We start from the raw sequence: 25,358 nt of genomic DNA on the forward strand, positions 1-25,358 counted from the left end.
GAGGAACGAAGTTCGACATCCCACCCAGTCTCCACGGACTAGTTTTTCTGTGTATTCCTAAAACAGTCACAGAGGAGGTGTCTTCATTCATTGGGACATGTGAATTCACAGAGCAACGGCGTTCGAGTTTTGTAAATCATAATGTAACTAACGATGATTTTCAAAACACCAGTGTCCATATTTCTGAGAGTTAGCGTGCCCCGATAAACGCAGCTATTCTTCATAGAAGGAAAAGATAATTTAATGATCCACCTCTCCTTCATACACGGACTTCAATAGTCAGTTGCAGTACTGACGTCTAGCAACAATTTCGGAACTGCTCAGTCGATGCACGACACTTACTTTGTAAGGTTCAAAAATGGTTCAAATGGCTCTGAGCACTATGGGACTCAACTGCTGAGGTCATTAGTCCCCTAGAACTTAGAACTAGTTAAACCTAACTAACCTAAGGACATCACACACATCCATGCCCGAGGCAGGATTCGAACCTGCGACCGTAGCGGTCTCGCGGTTCCAGACTGCAGCGCCAGAACCGCGCGGCCACTTCGGCCGGCACTGTGTAAGGTTTCAGTTTTCCTTCACTAGTTCCCTGCCGGAGCCAAACACAGCGGTAGAGTCGTACCGGAAACACCTTAAATTCCGAAATCATTTAATTTGCTTTAATTCGCTTTCCATACCTTAATTTGGTTTCTTCCTCATAAGTTGTACGGAAGTCGTTAATAAACGACCAATAGTTTCTAGCCATATCTATACGATACATGAAATGTATTCGCTGTTGCGAGTAGGAACAAGCATCAGCTATGTAAGGGAATGACGACAATGAAAATTTGTACCAGACCGGGACTCGAACCCGGATTTCCCTCTTTACGCGTGTTGTCGCCTTAACAGCTTTGACCATTCGTGCACGTCTCACAGGCACACCCAAATTTCCATGTCGTCGTTCCTGCGTCATAATTTGTACTTGTTCACGCGTTATGTAATTCACGTACAGAAGAGGACATTTGATTTGAAAATCGCTGCCCATTATTGACGGATAAATACGACATTTCAGTGCCTTTGTTGTTAAGAAGAACGATGCACTGTTCCTTAGGACATGCATGCATATCCAAAGAAACATTTGATCGTTCTTATTAACAACACAGCTACTGCAATATCGTGTATATGTATACAAATTACAGAGATAAAAATATCACTTTAGCTGTTACAAATGGAACCATAGTAAATTCTGCTACTAGTTTTGGGGATCTCAAAGTGAAAAATACAACCGCGTTTCCATCTTCCAAACCCCACAAATACTTTGGAAATTACAATATTTTGAACTTAAAATTTATATGTTTTGAGCAAAAAAATGAAATGTGTCACGAGGACCTCCCGTCGGGTAGACCGCTTGCCTGGTGCAAGTCTTTCGATCTGACGCCACTTCGGCGACTTGCCTGTCGATGGGGATGAAATGATGATGATGATTAGGACAACACAACAGCCAGTCCCTGAGCGGAGAAAATCTCCGACCCAGCTGGGAATCGAACCCGGGCCCTTTGGATTGACAGCCTGTCACGCTGACCACTCAGCTACCGGGGGCGGACGTTTTGAGTAAGAAGCCGCTGACTGCCTTACGCGGAAGTTATCATTAGGAATTGTCCCGTCCAGCTCCAGACTGACGCAGCTAACAAGGGAACCTCCCCATCGCACCCCCCTCAGAATCAGTTATAAGTTGGCACAGTGGATAGGCCTTGAAAAACTGAACACAGATCAATCGAGAAAACAGGAAGAAGTTGTGTTGAACTACGAAAAAATAAGCAAAATATACAAACTGAGTAGTCCATGCGCAAGACAGGCAACATCAAGGCTGATGTAAGGTTAGGAGCGACGTGGTCCCGTGGTTAGCGTGGGCAGGTGCGGTACGAGAGGTCCTTGGTTCAAGCCTTACCTCCAGTGAAAAGTTTAATTTTTTATTTTCAGTTTATGTGACAAACTCTTATGTTTTCATCACTTTTTTGGGAGTGATTATCACATCCCCAAGAAAACCGAAATCGGGTAAGGTAGAAGGATCATTTTACCCATTCGCCTAGTGTACAAGTTAGGTGGGTCGACAACATATTCCTGCCATGTGACGCATATGCCGTCACCAGTGTCGTATAGAATGTATCAGACGTGTTTACCTGTGGAGGAATCGGTTGACCTATGACCTTGCGATCAAATGTTTTCGGTTCCCATTGGAGAGGCACGTCCTTTCGTCTACTAATCGCACGGTTTACCGGTGCGGTCGCAAAACACAGACACTAAACTTATTACAGTGAACAGAGACATCAATAAACGAACGGACTGATCATAACTTTGCGAAAATAAAGACACTAAACTTTTCACTGGAGGGAAGACTTGAACCAAGGATCTCTCGTTCTACAGCTGCTCACGCTAAGCACGGGACCACGGCGTTCCTGAGCTTACGTCCCCCTTGATGTTGCGTATCTTACACATGGACTACTCAGTTTGTATATTTTGCTTATTTTTTCGCAGTTCCACACAACTTCTTCCTGTTTTCTCGATTGATCTGTGTTCAGTTTTTCAAGGTCTATCCAGTGTGCCAACTTATATCTAAATCTGAGGGGGGTGCGATGGGGAGGTTCCCTTGTAAGTACGAATTCGGAATAGCTGAGAGAGTGTAATTTAAAACTGATACTCATCGTAGTGGGCTACGTGCAATTGGATCGATAGAACTGGAAGGCAAAGGAGGGGGAATCCAAGGATGATTCCTCACTGAACTACTGTAGCGATTCTTGTCTTGTTTCTGCCAAACCCGTTAAAGAGAGGTGAATGTCAGAAATTGGTTGGGCTTGTGAAGCAGGTTGTTCTGACGTCAAATCAGAACGGAGCGACAGAATTCCATGTATCTTCAGCAATCTCACTGGTCAATCTGCTGGTAGTGGGGCTGTAAAACTACTGTAGGCTACCGAATGTAAGCATAGACTACTGCGGTTTTCCTAGTGGCTTTGGTCAGTGAAGGTCGTACCCACATTACCTGTTCGTTAGGTGCGTTGCACACCTGTCGGCCGTTACCTCATAACGATCGCTTTCCTTACTATGCGATCAGTGTCTCACTAGATTCCCCTAAAAAACGGCACAGGTGAACAGTTTAGAAACTGAGTAAGGATATATAAAGGGCCACGTAACTTAAGAAACATTTTTTGTTCTTCATAGCTATACTCCTGTCTGTTATTTATAAATAAACAGCTTTTTTTTAGCAAAACTGGGACTGTCAATGTTTAATTCAGGTTTTATTCGAGAATATTTTATTTGTAACTTGAAGCACAAAAAAATTAAGAAAACAATACAGATTTAGCGTATAGCGCTAGAAAACGCAACAAAAAGGTAAAACAAAAAACTTCAAAACAAAAAATATCCAACATCACTTCAGTACTTCGTCGAAATTATACGAACATGTTTCTGTTACTCGTAAACAACTTTTACGTTAATCAATAATAACAGAAAACTCTTGGCTTTTGTCATGACGAAGAACGCTCCATTGAGTACAAAATAACAATAATAATTTTATACGTATAATTTTCTCATGTTTGTACATGTTAACTGTACATTCATCAAAAGTAACTGCTTTGGTTACGTGAAAGCGCAGAAGTTGTGCGAGCAACTAATTTTTGTTAGTTACAATATGCAATTTATATTCTGTAAGGCTATAAAATAGGCAATGGAGTAATACAGAATGATGCGCGACTCTAATTATGAGCAAAACAACCAACCAATCAAAAAAAAAGAGAAGTTGTCAGCTCCCAGTTTATGTTTCTTCCCTTACCACTGCTACCAATGCTACCGATAATCGTACCATTTACTACTCATTTACGAAGTGTACCAAAACTAGCTTAACACGGACGAAATCTCTTTCCGCTAAAAATGCTAACAACATTGTGCTGATTTATTCCATAGACAAATGTAATGTCCTTAGAGCTAATATGTGAATCACGAGTAACAGCTGCTACATCTGTTTCATAGGTCCGCTCTTCACAGGCTTGCGCGTTGTACACCACGTTCATTTCCAGTGACCTTCCAATAAAAATGTCTTGCGCATCTGCTGAATTTTCATTCTTGTTGGACACAGCCAATGAAGATTCCTTTGGGGTTTCAAGTTAAGGTTTCTCTTAGCGTTCTTTCTTCTTTCTGCATTCTTCGTAAGGGAGTACAACATTTCTTACTAATTACACGGTGCACAGAGGCCTTTCAGCAGTCATTCTTCCTTCTCTCCCTGTTCGAATGGAACGAGACGTAGCCTTAATATTCGGATGGCTTAATAGGAAATAGCCACTGCTGTACACTTCGTAGTGGTTTGTAGTGTATAGATGTAGACACGTAATTTCTATTGGTTCTGAATTCACTGGCAGTGCCACTTCCAACAGAATAATTAGACACAAAAGTTCATCTTGTGAAATCTAATCCTTCTGTTGAGGCTGTTGACGAAACGGATTCAGAAGCAAATATTTGTTTGCTAATATCGAGGTTTCAGAGTTTCAGCCCACTTAAATTCGATAATCTGGTGATTTTCAGTTTCGTTGGGAAAGCATGAAAGATATGTAGTAGCTGCTATTGTAAAATGTACAATTGTGGTAGCCGTTACAGAAAAGATCGAAATGGAGATCAGTGTCCTGCTGTTGTTCTTTAAAACTATACGTAATTTTTAGGGATCCGTGACTTAATTGGTAAAAAAGCAATCCTTATAGAATCGCTTTAGTTGTCTGTCTGCCCGACTGTTTGTTAAAAGCCCTTTTTCTCAGGATCGAGTAGACGAATCAAGTTGAAATGTGCTGCAGATACCGAAGTCCGTGGTCCATTAGCGGTGAAAAAAATTGAAGCCTCTTTTAAGTCTCAGCAGTCGAAAGATACGGCCACTTATGTCACATATTTTACTACTCGTAAACTCACTCACTAGGTTACTTCCCCTTGGTCTAAAATCATGAAATTCAGCAAAAAGGAAGATTTCCCAGTGCAGCCAAAAGAAAAAAAAATCCGAAAACTGTTAATTTTTAATTATATCATACGAAAAAATATTTCTTTTGTCATTTGTTATTCGACGTCAAACCCGAAAAAGACAAACATCAGGCAAAGGATGACTTTATTGCTCATATAGCGCGTTTGGGAGTTTATCCATCATCAGACATCCAGGGGCGATTACTTCACGTAGGTATTGTGTTTCAGGTTGTTTGATGTTTCACATACAGTATGAAACGTCATATCTGCCTGCAATAATCGGTCATGGACAAGTGACGGTGGATAAATTCCGAAATGAGTCATACGAGCAATAAACTCATTCCTTGCCTGATGTTTGACTTTTACCGTTGCGGCTCAGTAAGCCTGACGGGCGACCTATTGATTTTTATTGTAATAATGGTCGCCTCCTACATGACTTTATGTCATGTTTGTGTTATTGAAATTAAAACATTCTCAAAAGTCTTGGAAGCCCTGCGACCAATATCTTGCCGGTATCAGTGTCGATAACAGGAGAAAATGGTCGACATTCTCGATTTCCAAAATGATGAACTGTCTGTATATATAATTACGTTTGTACGATATCCCGAGTCCGCGAGTCTTACTCGCACCTCGACAATTTTTTTTGTTAAAAAAGGGACAATATGTAACTTTAATTTTTTCTCGCCTTGCTTATAATCGTGACACTTAGTTACTTCACTGTTTCAGTCTTCAGGGAAGAGTAGTCGCCTAAGCTCGAGTATTGTTCTGGAACGTGGTTTTAAACTGTCACGAATTTCTGATTCGTGTTGGCTTAAATGGAGTCGTAGAATACAAATAAAAAATAAAAGCAAGTACGTTGTTCTCACTTAATGTAAAAAGTAATTTAAATATCAGTAGGTATAACTCTTTAAGCTACGTGTGCTTATGCTAGAATTATTTTCTTTCACTTTTAAGTTTTCTAAGAGGTAAGGATTTCGTCAGTGATGGAGGTTTTTAGTTATGTTTTAAGCATGTGACTCTATATCCGTCGGCCGATACTGCGCCCTTTACTTCTGCCTGACGGGCTTACCAGTACTTTTCCGCCTGCGCTATCATCGTTTTTTTTTTTGCTGATAACTATGAGAGCTATTTACGTCGGCGTTTCACGATACAAAAATAATAGTAAGACCTCCGCATTGCATCGTGTCTCACGTAAAACAGCTTGCTTTTGGCAACTGGGACTTGACGGTCTTTCCGCATACACGTTGCGAGCCTTAAATTTGTATAATTTTAAATGTCATGAGCAGGGATGCTCAGAGATATCACACGTAGGCGCATCCAAAAGCAAGCGTTCAACACAAACTTTATACTAAGTGAACACATAAAATTAAAAACAGAAGCGGACAATGAAACTAAGCCCCTGTTGTCTGCTAGTCTGGTTAAGGTAATTACAAATTCTCCACTCAGAATATTGAGTACATCGTATCATATTGCATCTTTCCAGACGTCGCTTGTGGAATAATATTCTGCACTAAAACATGATTTTTTAAAAGAGTTTTCTTTGTGAAACTTGTGTCGTAAGAATAATATGCTCCCATCAAGCACATTTATATTGTAGTGAGCTCATCACAGAATTAAGAACTTATTTAGAGCTTCATGGTATATACATATAGTCTTCTGAGAAAATAATTGTAAATATTCTTTCGTATTTTAATGTGATAACGTCCTCCATAATGAGAGGTAAAAAAATCTTTATCACAGTTAAATTTGGCTCTAAAATTAAAGAATTATACCGGGACTGATATTTTGGATCACTTGCCTAACCCTAATAAAAAGCTGGACAGGTAGCAAGGTTAAGTTTGAAACTAAATTAAAAATTGCACTTCTTGACAACACTGTCTGATTCGTACAACAATTTTTGTTTTTGCATTGTGTGTAGGAACCCTACCGTCAGCCTCTCAGAAGTTGTCCGTAGATGTTTGCTGATAGATTCAGTGTCAAAAATCAATTGTCTCCAGTCACTCTTCAACTGCACTTCCCGAGTGTGAGAACAAAGGCGTCTGCTAAACAAGTTATCTCCTACTTCCTTGAAGACATGCTGTAGGTTTGTATGGTTTCCATATTACCGAGTGTTGTCACGCCATGTTAGGTACTACCAACTATACGTCTGGGCAACAATTGGTTGACCGTGATTGTCATGTTCCATGGTCATCAGGTCTGATTCCGATAGCCTTCCTCTTGTGGGATTAATTGAGGAACTTAGTTTGCTGGACTTCAGGCTACATTCGAATGTTTCTGGCTGTCAGATTCTCGTAGCCTATCCTGGAATAAAAGAGCATGTGTGACAATGCTCGGTTTTTGACTGCGTTATGTAACATTATCGTCGACATTTTTGCACACTTTCAAGGAACAGTTCACCCAATTACAGAACAAACATTGCACAATACTAGAACATAGTGTTATTTTCTTGGAATCGTTGTACTACTCACGCAATTTTTTTTTTAATTTTTGGTTTATGTGCCATCAGCCATGTTATTTCACTGGTGATAATGTAAATTAGAAGTTGATTTCTTTATTTTTTATATCGACATTTGTCATTCATGGCCCCAGAAGCAGTATATGACTAACAGATCACCACCTAATTAAGTGGTAACGAGATGCTGGGGACAAAAACTACTTCAAACAGAAGCTCATCAGCATGTTTGCCGTGTCCATGTTGTTAGATATAAGAGAATGATATTTTTATTCTGTATAATCCACTCTGTAAAATGATAGTCTGTTAATGTGGCTCTATTTGTAAATAATAAGACATATAGAAATGAGCCAGTCATGACAAAACTCTACCATCTGGTGAGCAAGATGTATGAGACAGGCGAAATACCCTCAGACATCAAGAAGAATATAATAATTCCAATCCCGAAGAAGGCAGGTGTTGACAGATGTGAAAATTACCAAACTATCAGTTTAATAAGTCACAGCTGCAAAATACTTACACGAATTCTTTACAGACGAATGGAAAAACTGGTAGAGGCCGACCTCAGGAAAGATCAGTTTGGATTCCGTAGAAATGTTGGAACGCGCGAGGCAATACTGACCTTACGCCTGATCTTAGAAGAGAGATTAGAGAAAGGCAAACCTACGCTTCTAGCATTTGTAGACTTAGAGAAAGCTTTTGACAATGTTGACTGGAATACTCTCTTTCAAATTCTAAAGGTGGCAGGGATAAAATACAGCGAGCGAAAGGCTATTTACAATTTGTACAGAAACCAGATGGCAGTTATAAGAGTCGAGGGGCATGAAAGGGGATCAGTGGTTGGGAAGGGAGTGAGACAGGGTTGTAGCCTCTTCCCGATGTTATTCAATCTGTATATTGAGCAAGCAGTAAAGGAAACGAAAGAAAAATTCGGAGTAGGTATTAAAATCCATGGAGAAGAAATAAAAACTTTGAGGTTCGCCGATAACATTGTAATTCTGTCAGAGACAGCAAAGGACTTGAAAGAGCAGTTGAACGGAATGGACAGTGTCTTGAAAGGAGGATATAAGGTGAACATCAACAAAAGAAAAACGAGGATCGTGGAATGTAGTCGAATTAAGTCGGGTGATGCTGAGGGAATTAGATTAGGAAATGAGACACTTAAAGTAGTAAAAGAGGTTTGCTATTTGGGGAGCAAAATAACTGATGATGGTCGAAGTAGAGAGGCTATAAAATGTAGACTGGCAATGGCAAGGAAAGCGTTTCTGAAGAAGAGAAATTTGTTAATATCGAGTATAGATTTAAGTGTCAGGAAGTCGTTTCTGAATGTATTTGTATGGAGTGTAGCCATGTATGGAAGTGAAACATGGACGATAAATAGTTTGGACAAGAAGAGAATAGAAGCTTTCGAAATGTGGTGCTACAGAAGAATACTGAAGATTAGATGGGTAGATCTCATAACTAATGAGGATGTATTGAATAGAATAGGGGAGAAGAGGAGTTTGTGGCACAACTTGACAAGAAGAAGGGACCGGTTCGTAGGGTATGTTCTGAGGCATCAAGGGATCACAAATTTATCGTTGGAGGGGAGCGTGGAGGGTAAAAATCGTAGAGGGAGACCAAGAGATGAATACACTAAGCACATTCAGAAGGATGTAGGTTGCAGTAGGTACTGGGAGATGAAGAAGCTTGCACAGGATAGAGTAGCATGGAGAGCTGCATCAAACCAGTCTCAGAACTGAAGACCACAACAACAACAACATAGAAATGAAGTTCTAGTTAGCACTTCGAAAAAACAAAATTTCATACTTAATTATTTTTTCTTTCCTTGACAAATAATCCTCTTGCAGCAGCATATGAACCTATATCTATAGGAAGACGACCGGTTTCGTGATATGAAATCACATCATCAGGTGTACATCTGAATAAGACACAAAATATGCAGCGAACAATATGATTGAAAAACTGACACGAACCCCAATAATAAAAGCCATATGACAACCAATATTGAATACTCACACGTGTTCAGATATTAAATTCGTAGGATGAGAAGAAGGGGGATTCAACCTCCTCTAGAGAAAATGCTGCTACCATCAACAAGCAGGTCGTCAACTTACAATGAAAAGGAAAGGAAATAAGAGACAGACCAAGCTAGTACCGTGGAAAGCCCGACGGCTTAAAAACTGCAATCATGTCGGGAAGCGGCATCCTCCTCCTCCTCCCCCCCCCCCCCCCCCCCCCCGATAGGGCCGCACTGCTAGTCACCGCATACTCACGTGCCTCAGCACCCCCCGCTATAAAACTCGAGTGTGCGGTGACTAGCAGTGCGGCCCCCAATCGGGGGGAGGCCGCTTCCCGATATGATTACAGTTTTTAAGCCGTCGGGCTTCGGGCTATCCACGCTACTAGCTTGGTCTGTCTCTTATTTCCTTCCCTTTTCATTGTAAGTTGACGACCTGCTTGTTGATGGTAGCAGCATTTTCTCTAGAGGAGGTTGAATCCCGCTTCTTCTCATCCTACGAATTTAATAACTAAAGGACATGTGAGTATTCCATATTGGCTGTCGTGTTGCTTTTGTTATTAAGTTTCTTGTTATTTTTTGTATATAATGTTGACTGCATATTTTGTACCTTGTTCGGATGTACACCCGATGTGATTTCATATCACGAAATCGGTCGTGTTCCTATAAATACAGGTTCATTTACAGCTGTAAGAGTGTTGCTTGTCAAATATGGATTACTTTAGCTGTGATTGCCCACAGCATAGCACTACTTGTAATTTTTTGTCTTTAGCTGTTGTTTCATGTCTGCAGTTGCCGTATACAATTGAAATCTCCATACCACAGTACCGTAGCATACCGATAGAGCAATAAGGCAACGTCGCCCAGCTCATCTCCACTTTAACAATGGACTATGCCGTTTTGTTCTGTCTCGTCTAGAGGTATGGTACGGCACTGTGGTCCGGAGATTTCCACTGTGTACCGCAACTGCAGACTTGGTTCGAATGGCTCTGAGCACTATGGGACTTAACATCTGAGGTCATCAGTCCCCTAGAACATAGAACTACTTAAACCTAACTGACCTAAGGACATCACACACATCCATGCCCGAGGCAGAATTCGAACCTGCGACCGTAGCAGTCTTGCGGTTCCGGACTGAAGCGCCTAGAACCGCACGGCCACCGCAGCCGGCCAACTGCAGACTTGAACCTGCAGCCAAAGAAAAACTTAATGAGAAACTTAATCTTTTCGAGACGACGATTAAAAATTTACGATTACCCTTGTGTATATTTAATGTATCTGTTTTCTTGCACAATCGCCAAACATATATTATTAATAACATATTTACTCTTGTGATTTTTGTTTTTGCTTCCTAAGCAATGTCAAGGCACGTTCCCTCTCCCGCCCAAGTCCAATTCGTTACGAGTCTAACGATTATGATGTTGACTTGAGTATAAAATAACCTTCATACTGCCGTTCTTGAGGTCTTTCCTTCCCTGTTGCCTCAAAATGGTGGTATCAAGCAATTTTGTGTCCAGCCAAGACGGCTGACCACGTACAAGCAACACCATGAAGTTCTGCGCAGCAGAGTGCGAGTACGTCGCTTGCTCATGCTGTTAACTGTGCTTGTTTGCAGGTAACGAGGTGGAGGCATGTCCCAAGAGGTGTCCTCCAGACCAGCCGACAGTATGCGCCGCAGGACCGCGCAACAAGTTCCGCAAGACCTTCCCCAGCGCCTGCCACGTCATCATCTACAACTGCGTTTACAAAAGGCGTAAGTAGCATTGCCGCGGGCTGCACTGGAGATTATCATACTAAAATGACACACTACAGCCAATGTCTTCAGTTTTATCGGCGGGGTTTTCGACATAGAAATATACCCCCACACTAAGAAAAGGGAAATGTATGAGTGAAGTTTCTGTAAATTTTAGGTAGCTATTTCATCATGCAGACATCATTTGAAAGTAAAACCCGTGAGTAGTGCGCAAGTTGACTTCATGAAACGGAACACGGGCATTTTTCCGGGCACTCTTCCGGAACACTCCTCCCATGACGTGCTGCAACCGCAAGACACACATTTTATTATTACGCGTAGGAAGAAATTCACAATGAATCACTTAGAAGAAACAGAAAAATCAGCGTTATTCGAAGTAATACAGCAACCACTCATTTTCTATTTACGTACTATTATCTACACTGTCCAATCACATTATTGTGACCACCGCAAAAACCTGTACATTGTCGCCAAGGATAGATACGTTGTTGTTGTTGTGAACTGGGCCTCCCAAACGCACCCTCCTCCAGCCCCGACCCTTCCGACGATTGTTGCAGGGTGTATGACGCAGTAGACGCCAACGACTATCACACATAAAATGTGATTCATCTGAAAAGGCTACCGGTCGCAACCCAGCGGACGTCCAGCTGAGGTATTGGCGTGCAAATTCGAGCCTTCGTCACCGAAGAACAGCAGTCAACTTGGATGCACGAACCAGGCGCCTGCTGCATAGGAACATACGCAGCAGTGTTCGCTGGACGGTCGTTGAGGTGACTCTCTTGTTAGCCTCTTTGTTCATCTGGGCGGTCAGCTGCTCAACAGTTGCCTATCTCCATAGCCATCGTACGCCTCTGTCACTTATGGCCCGTCGTGCGCCACAGTTGTCTCGGCGCCGGTTACGGATAGCGCCATTTTGCCGTGCAGGGTGTACTTTAACCAGGGCGGCACGCCACCATTTTAAAAACTTCGCCGTTTCGAAATTGCTTCCATTCTTGGCCCAAAATCCGTTGATCATGTCCTTTCATAAATCGCCCCATTTCGCACTGCGGCAACGACTGCACCCTTTCCGCGTTTCCACTCCATCCCCTCTCCAACATGCTTTATAAAGGATGTAAATTTTAAGCTAACAAACCAGAATAACTCGAAAAATAACCTTCACACAAAAAATTATGTAGAATCCAAAGTTGATTATTTTAGAGGGGAACATCTGCTGGTGCTAAAATTAGCCCCACCCCAGCCCCCTGTGGGTGCGGCGGGATGCAACTTTAAAATTTCAAATGGGAACCCCCATTTTTATTGCAGAATCAGATTCTACATAAAAAAACTACGTACATATTGTCTTAAACATTTGCTTTGATTCTTGGTAGTTGGCGTTGAAATTTAAGAAAATCCATGCTCTCATTTTTGCGTGGATAATGGTTATGGATAAATAAAAAAACCTATTTACTTCGTAAATTTTGATTTACTAAAACTAAAACTCTCCCTCTCTCCCCATAGGGTGGTGTTTGAGAGAGAGAAATTAGAGTTTTACAAATGTTGACCGAATCTGGGGAAAAAATTAATATGTGGCTCAACATTTGTAAAACTCTAATTCCTCTCTCTCAAATCCCATACTATGGGGAGAGAAGGAGAGTTTTAGCTTTAGTGAATCAAAATTTACTAATCAAACGAGTATTTTTTATTTATCTGTAACCGTTTTCCACGCAAAAATGAGAACATGGACTTTCTTGAATTACAGCGCCAACTACCAAGAATCAAAACAAATGTTCAAGACAAAATGTATGTATTTTTATGTAGAATCTGATAATGCAATAAAATAGGGTTCCCATTTGAAATTTTTAAGTTGCCTCACACCCCACTCCCAGGGGGCTGGGGTGGCGGGCTAATTTTAGCACCAGCAGATGTCCCCCTCGAAAATAATCAACATTGGATTCTACACATTTTTCCGTGTGAAGCTAATTTTTTTGGGTTATTCTGGTTTGTCAACTTAAAATTTACACCCTGTCTACCCACCCTGTATACCCACCACTGCCATTGCTGCCACCTGCTGACTGCGAGTGGTTGATGTTGAATATAGGGGGTGGTCACGTTAATGTGATTGGGCCATGTATAATTCCGTAGCTCAACTATTATCATGTGAACATCAACGTCTCAGTGCATACTTCTTGCAAACACTTTTCCCATATAAGATATTGTTCCGTCCTTCAAGGATTTCTCTCGTTTCTGAAATGTAAATTCAGTTTACAATTACATTTATTTTTGCTACTGTGCCAAATTTGTAAAGAAACAGTTCGCTCTCATGTTGATGGAAGTGGGAAAGTCTCAGATTCGTCTTCGTTCATCGAGTTTTAAACCTGATGACAAACTTTTCTTTCCAAAAGATAGTTATACTATGACCCTTACCATTCAGTTCGTAATATTTATAGATAAGTGTATACTCACAAACAGAACTCCATTCGCATCTGTCTGATAGCAGTACCCCTCCTTAGCTTAAGCCTGTAAATTCAGAGACGTACTTTCGAAAATTGTGTTTTCCCGTGGAACGAAATATGATTTCCTTTCGCACAGCCCTCTTCACAACCAATCGCTGCACAAGATTTAACCACTGTAATAAAATGAACAGTATTGTAGAAGTCGCCTGCAAATGGTTGCCGCCACTAGGCAGCTGAGCGAGATGTTGGTTTCAATATAGTGACGTCATGTGCGGTGTGTATCATCTCTAGTCTAAGACACTCATTGCATTACACCTGTTTCTGTCAAGAATGAGCTGCCAATCTTTGCACCTGGTGCTGATCACACTCAGTCCCGTGAAAGTTGTTACCAGAGTCTAGACTGTGGTTGTTGCCGTCTGACAGTTACAGCAACATTAGCGCCCCTAGTAGCGAGGAAGCAGCCATAAGATTAATGTTTGGTTTTAACTATTTTTCTACTTAATTAACAATATAATAGTTATATTTTTGCCTGCCAGTCTTTAGTAAATTATTAAGAGACATGAATAACTGTGAAATAAATGTAAAACAGCTTAATCTCACTGATTCAGTGTCATTAGTTGGAACTTATTCATGAAGAAATACTTTCGAATAAGTGAACTTGTGTAACTGCAGCTTACCGCTTTAAGGATGAGAAGCATATATTTCTTTTGTTGCCCATTATTATTACTATAGGCTCTTCTTTTGACACATAACAATTTTATATGCAGTCTAATGATTCCCAAATTCTTACAATTCAATTTTCTTTCCAAAATGCGGATATTTTTGTAATTGTAATTACTTCTGCATCAAAAGCGAAAGTGTTGTTGCTTCTCGCCGCTTGTGACTGAGACGAAGCAACATTGTGGAATTGATTTCTTTTGCGTTGGGAAAGAGCTTGTTATTGATTTATACGTTTTATTGCCACATCTATATGATTTTCCCTTCAGCTAGCGCTGTCGTGGCTAATTTGGCACGTTAGATAATGTAGGTACTGCATTCCACACAAGTCTCCTACGTTCCATATTCATTGATTTGGGTGAAGTGCAACGAGCAAAACTGAGCGTTGTTGGGTAGATATACGACGTCCCTCTGCAAGAAGTCAGGTCTTCTGGTATTTACTAACCTTTTTTTGTTCTTAAAGAAGTATGACATTATTCAGCAAACATCTTGTATGTTACACGAGAATCGTAAATAAACGACCCTGTAACGTACCGTTTCATATTTCACAGAATCCTAAGGAAACTAAAGAAAGACCAATGTGGCGCAATTTTGTCGTTATTGCCATTTTTATGGCACTACATACGCTCCTATTGTAAAATTACAAGTCATTATAAACGATACTATTCGCGTTCGTCGATGTCGTTTTCAGAAGTGTAACATCTTGTCCGCTTGGAGCGCTGCTGTCGCACTGTATAATAAAAATGAGCAGGATTGTCGTGACTATAATATGTATTTGACTGTAGCGCTGATCTCTGCTAATATCTGTGAATAAGTTTCTAACGATGTCATCTTTCCTTACACAACGTGTTGTCTGCGAACAACTTCATAAATCTTTTCCACCAGATTGTACACATTCACCTCACCACAACAAGCTTGAGGTCCATCGGGCACTAACTTCACTTATAGCGATGGCTCTGACTTCATAACATAATGAGCTCTGTTTGTTAGGAAGTCTTCAGTCAAGTCACGTTCCCGTAAAGAATTCCGCCTGTTCAATAGACGACGGTGCAGAACTGTACATAAGTCAAGAAACACAGCTGAAACCTGAACTCCGATATATACTTGTTACCCTATTTACGTGATACGTGTTAAGTTTATTTATGTTTATGGTCAACTGCCAGTCCCTGCACCAGTAGCTGGTTCCCTGCAGAACTTGCTACATTTCGCTAGTCTTCTGGTCCCGCTAAAATCGACGTATTGAATTACACCTGAAAGAAAGTCCTGAGTCCAGTCTCAAAGCTACTGCTATATTCGGTAAGCTCCTATTGTGTCCATTGTGTGACAACACGAAACTGTTTGGAATGCCTTCAGAAAGTTAAACAAGGTGGCATCGAACTGAGCGTGATTTTCTACGGCGCTCTGGATGCCATGGACGAAAAGAGCGAGCCCAGTTTCTCAAGATATCTGTTTCCACTTAGCGACGGCAGAAAATCGTTCCAGAGTTCTACAACAAATTCACGTTCGTGTATTGGTCTGTAATTATATTTATGCATGTGATCATTCTCCTTGGAAACTGTTACTGACTTTTCTCTAATTGCTTGGTACCCTTTGTTACGCAAGAGAACTTTCGTCAGAAGGGGGAAAATTTTTTCTTTTCACGAAATGTATGACTTTTTTTGTATGGGAAATCCCGTTTTGGTCATGGTAGATAATTATAGGAGGGCGTGCTGAAAAGTAATGCCTCCGAATTTTTTCGTCTGTTCTCAATATCGGTTACGTATTCCATGACAAGCATGTTACCCGGTCGACTTTCCGCTTCGCTGACGTAAGTTGCAATCCTCTGCCGCTAGAGGGTTCCGAATTCTAGCGTGTAAAATGGCGATGCGTAAAGACGCGTTTACATCGAGCGGAGAACATGTTTTTGTTCGGAACATTGTATACAACTTGTTCCCTCAACATGTTGGCAACATTGTTCGCATTCCCGTTTACACCAACAACCAACATTTCTACGTATTCGCGTAGTCTGCTGCGGTGAACTGATAGGTTACTTTGTGTATTCACATCAAGAGATACGCTATGTCAAGTGAAGAGGAAGAATTAATGACATTTGGTGCTGCATTAATAGTACTTAACGAAATGAACAGACGAAGAAAACGACGTAGTCGTCGTTGGTGGACCAAAACATACTATTGAAGACGTGGCGGGAATGACATGCTTTGTGAGCTGAATTTGGAAGACGGTTCTGGCTTTCGTAACTTCACTAGGATATCACCGTCAGATTTTGAAATGTTGTTGAATATTATAGGACCAGTTGTTTCAAAGAAAGACACAAATTTCAGAAAAGCAATCCCTGTGAACCAAAGACTTGCTGTTACTCTTCGTTTTCTGGCATCAGGAGACTCCTATCAAAGCCAGCCATATCTCAAATAGTTCCATATCATCCAGGAAACGTAGGTATTTAAATCCAAACCACTTCGTTTCTTGAAGTGTGTCAGTACCACATCCACATTTTTTAATTTCCTCTATTTTTCGTTTGTCTCGTCGGTACTGAGACAAGAGAGATTTAATTTTTTTGTCCACGTCACTGCTGCTGGTGCCAAGCGCCGCAGCAACCTTTTGTAAAGAATCATGTTTGATTTTAGTATTTTTGTAACCTGCGCAACGTACATTCCACAGGCACTCCTCTGCCTCATAGAGCGATATCAATTGGAAAATTTTGTCTCGTGACTTCATTTCAAATAAAAATGAAGGGACATAAAATAAACGCACCATTACACTCCAGCAAAATAAACACCAAAGCACTCACTCAGAGCAAACGAACACTAGCTCTGCGTAGCGGAATTTAGTGGTAGCAGGCCACGAACAATGTTGTCTCTACCGACGCAGCCGTGGAACATTGATTTTGTGTTGCGGACATGTTGCGAACATCGGTAGTCAATTACTAGCTACGAACAATGTTGCGAACAGTGTTGTGAACAATATTGCGAACTCAATGTAAACGCGCCTTAGCGTAACTATGTCGGTGCGTGAGAAACAGCGTGCTTTAATGGAATTTCTAACCGCAGAAGAGTTAGTCCACACCCTCTCCTTCAGCACGCCAATGCCAAAACACAAGAGCGCTGCGACATCTGCAACAATCCGACCCTTGGGTTCATTGCCATCGATTACCTTCCACACAATCTCGAGTTGGACCCATCTGATTTTCAACTTAAAAACACCATCGAAGACTACTTGACTTTAGTAATGATGAAACAGTGCAAGCAGAGGTGAGGTTTTGGCCCTGTCAACAAAGTCATACACTCTGCAGTGATCGTACCAACAAACTGGTCTCTCGTTCAGAGAAATGTGTTGATCGCCAAGGTAACTATGTTCAAAAAGATATATGCAGACGTGAAGAATAAATTTGAAGAATGTTAATAACGTTTGATTCATTTTAAAATCTTTATGAATTTTCTATTAAAAATTTGGAATCATTACTTTTCAGCACGCCCTCGTATTTTACCTGAGAGAATGCTTATGATCCTCCTATAACCACTGGCACAGGACAACAGTTCTGTGGATTCATTCAGTAGCCTTTTTCGTGGATGGGTGTAGTGTGTGTTCTTCTCCAATTACAGAGAATATTTCAATGCTCAAAAAACCTGTGGTAGATTATGGTTAAGACTGGGGCGAACTGACTTGCAAATTCTGTGTCGTCCTGTGTTCCCTTACGAGGCCTGACATACCACTGGGTAAGGACCTTGGGGGCTGAAACCGGCTGTGGTTTTTAAAATAAAGGAAAATGCAACTGATACTGGCATTTTATTCAAAATCACTATTACGGTTGCGGAACCTGTGTCAAGATGCACCATATACTGGAAAAAAAATCGTCAATAACTACTTTGATACTAATTTTTGTGCACCTGATAGCTTATGTTTTTATTGAGATTCCTTGAAAGCGTTATACAGAAATTATTACCGAAGGCTCCTTACTTCGCCCTTCTGTAGGCAAGTGTGTTTCTATAAACATCAGCCTATCGGTGACTTTATAATTCACTTTGTATCTGTTATGCAGTACCGGTAACCTTTGTTTTAAGTGTGTGATATTGTCTGCATACAAAGAGGGATATCTACCGACTATAAGTATTTCCTATAATTTATTTGACTATTCTCTTACCTCCTGTCTAAGAGGTTCAGTCTCCCTTTGATTGGCTGGGTAATTATTTCCATAACAAGTTATTTGCCCTCAGTATGCTGTATTCCGTTAACAGGCTCGGATAATGCCTTGCCATTCCAAGAAACAAGCTGCACTTCAAACATGGATACAGCTAAAGTCTGTAATAATAATTTTCAAAAGGAACCAATGTCTCGTAGAGACAATTTTCAGTTGCTGTAGATGTTATGGCATGTGTAATACTATATACTTTCAAGAAATACTAAACTTAATGCGCTGTGTAATAGTGTGGTACCTTAGTATAGACACAGTCTAACATAACAGTCGCGACACTTCGCCTCTATTTTGTTGCTACAGCGCCAGCAGCGCCCCAAGCGGCCGGTAGGTTGAACTGTGAGTTCGGCGCGATCGTGAAAGCGAATAGTGATTGTTTATTTTTATTTATACAATGGTTTTTACCATCGCGAGCGTTTGTAGCGCAATAAATTGCAGCAACAACAGGAAGAAGACACCACAGCTGTCCTTTTTTAGGTTTCCTAAGGATCCTGGGAGGTATATACCATCATATTACTAAACTGTATCGTCAGGATTCACTTGCAAACTATATGTGAATAAATGATGAATGTTTCGTTTTAGGAGCATGCCGGATGATGAGCTTCGCCCTGACATCTACCCTTCCTACCAACTCTAACCCCCTCTTCCTGCCTCCTCCTCAGGGCTCCCTCTCCTCCCCCTCCCTCCTTCTGAGCGGATTTCCCCTCCTACTCCCCCTCCATCTCTTGTGCCTTCTTTCAGGGTCTCTGCGCTCCCTCCTGCCCTGTCTTCCCTTTTCCTCTCCCGCCCCATGTGTCTCCTGCCTTTTAGTGAACCCACGGTTGCCCCTCCTCTCTTCAGCCCGCCGCTTCCACAGCTGCCCCATGCTCTCCCCTCCTTTTCCATCCTCTCCGACCTTTCCCTCGGCAGGTCCCACCTGGTAGTTTTATTTTTCGTCGTGTGTGCTCCAAGTGGGTTTTAAGTGTGTTGTTTCGGAGTGTTTTTAATACTGTGGCCAACTTTTAACCTGTGCATGTGCATCCAGTGTCTTCTCTGTGTTTTAAGAATCGCCAACTGTGTTTTTTAACTTTCTGGTGACTTTTTTAACTGTCCCCAATGAACGTCTACATGTCAGTGTATTTTTCCCCCCATTTTCTCCCCTTACTCTGTTTTATGTTCCCCTTTTTTATCTCCTTATGTATGTATTATCTTATTCTTGTTTTAGTTGTCGTGTCACTCGGCTGAAGAGCGGCGGATTGTGCTGCTGACAGCCCTCCCCTGCCCATATGGGGCAGGGGAATGAAATCACAATAAAGAAAAAAAAATTAGGAGCAGAAAATGGCTAGTTAATAGCAGACGAGAAGACCTTATGAAGAAAGACCCAGTTTACCTGTATAATAATATTAGCTTTTGTTCGCTACATTTCGAACAAAACCGGTTCATGAACGCAGACAATAACAAACTCGTGTGGAATGCAGTACCCACACTGTTTGACGTTCCAAATAAACCCCCTCAACTGACGATGAAGAAGAAACTGCCACAAAGATTCGACAGTCAATCTAAAGCTGTAAAACAGTCCTATGACACAGAAGCAGCCAGTTCGACTCTCCATGTATCAGTGCCAGATTCGTGTGCATCACCAACACAGACCTGCTTTGACAATGAAGTGGTTAAATTAAGTGCAGCTGTTCGTGTCTTACAAAAGCGTGTGAAGTGTCAGAATGTGCAGAAGCGAAACTATTACGGGACAAGGAAAGTGCCTACAGACAGATTGTTTGAAAATTATTCAAATATTTGGTTTTTCGTGAAATGTAATGTAATCAGCTCATTATAGTGTTTTCAGCATATGTCTCCCACTATTTGGCAGTTGCTTGTCCCACTTAGAATAATATAAAGATGAAGGTTGTACTTGTGGCAACAGGCGACAATGACAAACACAGTAAGCTTACAGAACGATAAACGAGCTGTCGATCGCTTTTGCATGTAGAGGTACGTGTCTGTGCTTCTTACATGTGAATCTGTGTGTTTATATTCTTTTGATATCAATGTGGTAAGCTGCAATTCTGTTCAATGTCACAGGTGTTTCTTCACGAATGTGTTGTAGCTTGCCACTCTATTCATGGTTTTTGTCCATACTTGCGCATATTTTAGAATCATTTTTAGAAACGTATATGCCTTCTGATACTACACAAACTCTTGGAGGCAAGAAAATAACTCGAATAAGTCGGATATTACGTAGGAAATGGATGCAAACAAACATTATGCTTACGATGCGTCTGACGTTCACCTTACCCGCCGCTTGGAGCGCTAGTGTCGCTCCATCTGTCAAACGGCAACAACTTTTACAGCAGTGAGTGTCGCGACTGTTATGTTAGACTGTGGTATAGATATCAATTTTCTAGAATAAAAAAAAAGGATATTATGGGAATGATGTCTACATACGAGAGCTAAAAATGGTTCAAATGGCTCTGAGCACTATGGGACTCAACTGCTGAGGTCATTAGTCCCCTAGAACTTAGAACTAGTTAAACCTAACTAACCTAAGGACATCACAGACATCCATGCCCGAGGCAGGATTCGAACCTGCGACCGTAGCGGTCTTGCGGTTCCAGACTGCAGCGCCTTTAACCGCACGGCCACTTCGGCCGGCATACGAGGGCTACTCAGAAGTAATGCATCACTTATTTTTCTCAGCCGAAAACAATGTTATGAATGCGATACGTTACGAATGTACGATTTGAAGCCACCTGAGTGAAGGCGCGTAATTTCCGTCACTTCCGACAGATAGCATAGGTGCAGGACAGTTTCAAAATCGTGTCTGTAGGTGATGTACGTTACAAGCAACGTGCCGTCATTGAATTTCTTACGGCAAAGAAAGAAACTGTGGGGAATATTCATAAACGCTCGTGCAAAGTCTATGGAGCATCTGCTGTCGACAGAAGTACAGTTAGTCGCTGGGCACGGAGGGTGAGGTCTTCAGAAGGCGGTTCGACCGAGCTCAACGATTTGCAGCGGTCGGGAGGACCATCCACAGCTGTCACATTTGACTTGTGCAGCGAGCTGATGTCATTCGCGATGACAGATGCATTACGACTCGGTAGCTGGATGCAATCATTCGCACTCTTGGATATTCAAAAGTGTGTGTACCGACAGGGAATACATGCCCCTGTTTTGCACTGGAGGAAGACCATAGAACAGGAGGGAGATTACTTGGAAAAATACGGTGTGTAGATAAAACATTCTTTCGTGTGTGTAATTCTCATTATGTTCAATACAGAATTATTGAAGAAAAAATGTGGTGCATTACTTTCTGGGCAACGCTGCACATTTGTCAGTATAGCAGAGAGTAGCTGCATTTAATTTCGTTTAAAAATCTCATTTGTTTAGCATGTTTGTATGTTGATGTCTTCTCTTCCATTTAACCTGCATTCCATCTGCTGTACATTTGATTTGATTAGGAGTTACCAGTAGTGTAAATGTGAGAAACCGTTCAGTTTGATATAGACTAACACTTTGCATATACTGTTGACAATACAATTTTCAGTTAATATTAACGTTTTCCTCTAATTAAGCAGATCAAAATTGCATCATGCATATCGAGACATCAATATTGATATTATTAGTAGTGCAAGAGATACTAAAATCTTCACTTTTGCTGTTTCAGGATTGCGACTAGTGAAACGAGGTCCCTGCTGAATGTAATAATATTGAGCAGAAGAATTCATCCATAACTGTCATTCAGTGCTGAAGCCATCATACATAACGACCATCAGTAAAGAAGCAATGTTAAACGGAACAGAGGGCGAGAGGGAAAGGGCTGCTTGTTTACGGCCGAGAGAACTGACCTTGACAAGCAATGAATTTCATTCCTGATATCAAGATTCCACTACTTCTCCAGATGAAAACTGCTTACTTGCTTTAAAGCGGAAGACTGATCGCTTCTACTTATTAAGTTGTCACAGTTTCGTATGCACATTTCATTTAACATTGATTTTTTAAAATATTTATCATATGTTAAGCTTTAAATTTTGGGGTTCCTTTTCAGCTCATAGCTATGGTCTAGAAAATAACTTATTTTGTGTAATGTGAACAACTATGTACGGGATCACTTAAATTAAGTGCGACATACTATGTTATTATTATTGTTATTATTATTATTATTATTATTTGTTGTGCTAGCACATTTAATCACATATCCTGTAATGCAAAAAATTGTTAATAAAACTCATTAAATCACAATGGCCCAATGTAAAAGTGTCCATTCACGAACTGTGCCCACATCTTTAACTCATGGAATTAATCAAGAATGCATAAAAATAAGCCTGTATGAGAGGATAATATGGGTACTTCTCTTTTTATGGTATTAATACGATAGTAAACTTGTATATAATGCAGTGAATAATAAGGTAGGAGTGAATAACGTAGTTAGAAAGTACACTTTAAGTACAGTCGGAAAAAATCTGGAAGATGTTGCTGTAAACAACGTTACACTACTGAACAAAGTTTCCAATTCAGTTCTTCACAAATCACCAGCCGCCAGTTATCAACAAGTACTGAAGAAAGCCCTTCTGACTTTTCCACGTATTACATCATTATGAGTTCTGTATAGACGTTTGTCCTGCGTGTTTGCTGACAATGTCCTCCATGTTATCATTCCTCATCATTGGAACGCCTGAAAAATCCTGTTGTCTACATCTCTTTCAGTACAGAAGAATGTTAACACCGGTATTTTCTCTTAGACGTTTATCTTCCTGTCCAACTTTCTTTAATTTTTCAATTGCTGGGCAACTTCACATCTCAATATTTCACACAATTACACTATTCTGCATTTTATATTTTACCTGAGAGTACACACTACCTGTAGACACCCAGTTTCAGGCACAGTAAGAATTTATTCTGAATACGTCACATATTTGTCGAACTTTTTTTTTTTTACGGATTACATTTGTTCATAATTTCCACTCGCCTCATGCCAATGAATTCCCTACTAGTGCAGAATTGTCATAACTGAAATTTACATTTTTTAGTTATGCTCAACTTAATGTGTATTCTACAATTTTTTAGCTTGTGGTTTCTATTTGTTCTGAACTGGCTTAAGATTAAAATACTGCACTACATATTGTTTGATAGAATATTTCTCGTTTTCAGTACTTTTTGGCCTTGGTAACTCCTCCATACTTTCTGTTCCGCCTTTTGAAGATCGTATTCATGGTGATTATTTTAGTCTTCTCCGAAAGCTACTTATACTCAGCAGGAATCTAGACAACATTCAACGATGTTCATTCCTGTGGGAGCCCAAACAAAAGTTCTTTCTCGTGTATACCCAGCTATACTATGACAGTTATATTATGACTGTCACCAGGACATTTTAAGTACTTTGCCTACAAGCGAACTAGTACTGTCTATGTTAACCTTGCCTTCGTATACAATTTCGTTTAAGACAGACTATTGTAATAATACTAGAAGGATCGAAAAAATATATTCCAAGAAAATTTAAGGACCAGTGGAAAATGCTGTCATTTAAAGCAGTGTGTTTGCTTTTCGCTGCGTGCAGTTGCAGCTGTAGCAGTTCTTAAGTTCTGAAAAAGCTGTTTTTACACTGTTATTCAGTTATTAAATTTAGTAGGTTTCCACTGTGTCTCGTGCAGTTTCTGGCTAAATAACGGTTTAATAAACTTCCGGAAACTTTCACCCACTGTGTTTTTTAGAGTTGTTTGTGCGTTGAAGTCATTTATTAAATTCCGTACAACAGTTTTCAGCTGAAGTTTCTGATTGTTTGCAGTGAAATATTTCAGTAACATTTTGATTCACTGTGTTTAATTTCGTTGTTCCAGTGGCCACTTGAAGTTTTCATTTTAGCTAAGAAATTATGTGAAGTGTTGGTGGTATTGAGATTAGTTGTTGTTTAACAGTACAATTTAGAGACCCTATTGTTAGTTCTTTAAATAGTTCTACTGTTGTAACGTAACTTAGGTAACGTAGACGTTTAGTTTTTTTCAGCAACTGTTAAAACTTTACCATGAGTGAGAAGTCTGGGCTTTGTCGTAGGTTTGTGAGAAGTGGGTTACAGTCTGAGATTTGTTCAAAGTATTTTCATTGGGGGGAATGCAGTGGGGAAGCCAGTGGGCATTCTAGCGAGATCCTCTCGTGGAAATGCAGAATTTGTAGCAGAAATAATTTGATATAGGAGCAGAAGCGTAAGATCTGTGCCCTTTAGGTGCAGTTACAAGACGCAAAGGAGCAACTAGATAGGTTGACGAGGGTGAAGGGCGCTGGAGAATGGGAACTGCCAGTTAGTAAGAAGGCAACTGGGAGGAGGAGATATTCAGACAGTTGTACTTTGTGTAACCGATAGATTTGACCAATTGTCGGAGTTGAGTGGAGAGGAGCCTCTTGCAGCTGTAGGTGTAGGAAGCTTGCAGCAGTCCTCAGCAGTTACGGAGCCTAAGTTAATTGCGAATTACAACAGAAAGAAGTTTCTCCTGATAGGTAGTTCTCATGGCAGAGGGGTGGCCCGGTAGTTGCAGGAATTGTTGAGGAGTGAGTACCAGGTCACCAGCAATGTGAAGCCTAGTGCACGGTTGGCTCAGGTCACTGACAGCTTAGGGAAGTTATTTAGGAATTTTACGAAGGAGGATCACGCAGTGATAGTGAGTGGAGAAGGGAATAGTCTTGACAGGGATGGGGAATATGATCTAGGTGGTGACCAGGTAAAGATAGCTACTCAAACAGGTGGCACTAATGTGCACTTCGTGCAACTGTTTCAGCGTCATGATCGGCCTCATCTCAATGCTGCTGTCAGGCATGTTGACATGGAGCTGGAGAAGGCACTGATGGCAGAGGGC

At 40.8% G+C, this 25,358-nt stretch overlaps 1 long non-coding RNA gene across 1 annotated transcript in view; it reads left to right on the top strand.

Annotated features, from left to right (window-relative positions):
* The window catches only part of LOC124624005, a 256,940-nt gene extending 234,188 nt beyond the window's left edge, over positions 1-22,752 (top strand). Inside the window, exons 2-3 of the long non-coding RNA XR_006980702.1 lie at positions 11,059-11,196; positions 22,178-22,752. This is a non-coding gene — a long non-coding RNA (uncharacterized LOC124624005). The remainder of the gene's footprint in view (positions 1-11,058; positions 11,197-22,177) is intronic.
* Positions 22,753-25,358: the final 2,606 nt, after the last annotated feature.

This window comes from Schistocerca americana, chromosome 1 (genome assembly GCF_021461395.2).
Source record: "Schistocerca americana isolate TAMUIC-IGC-003095 chromosome 1, iqSchAmer2.1, whole genome shotgun sequence".
In the NCBI taxonomy this organism is placed as follows: domain Eukaryota; kingdom Metazoa; phylum Arthropoda; class Insecta; order Orthoptera; family Acrididae; genus Schistocerca; species Schistocerca americana.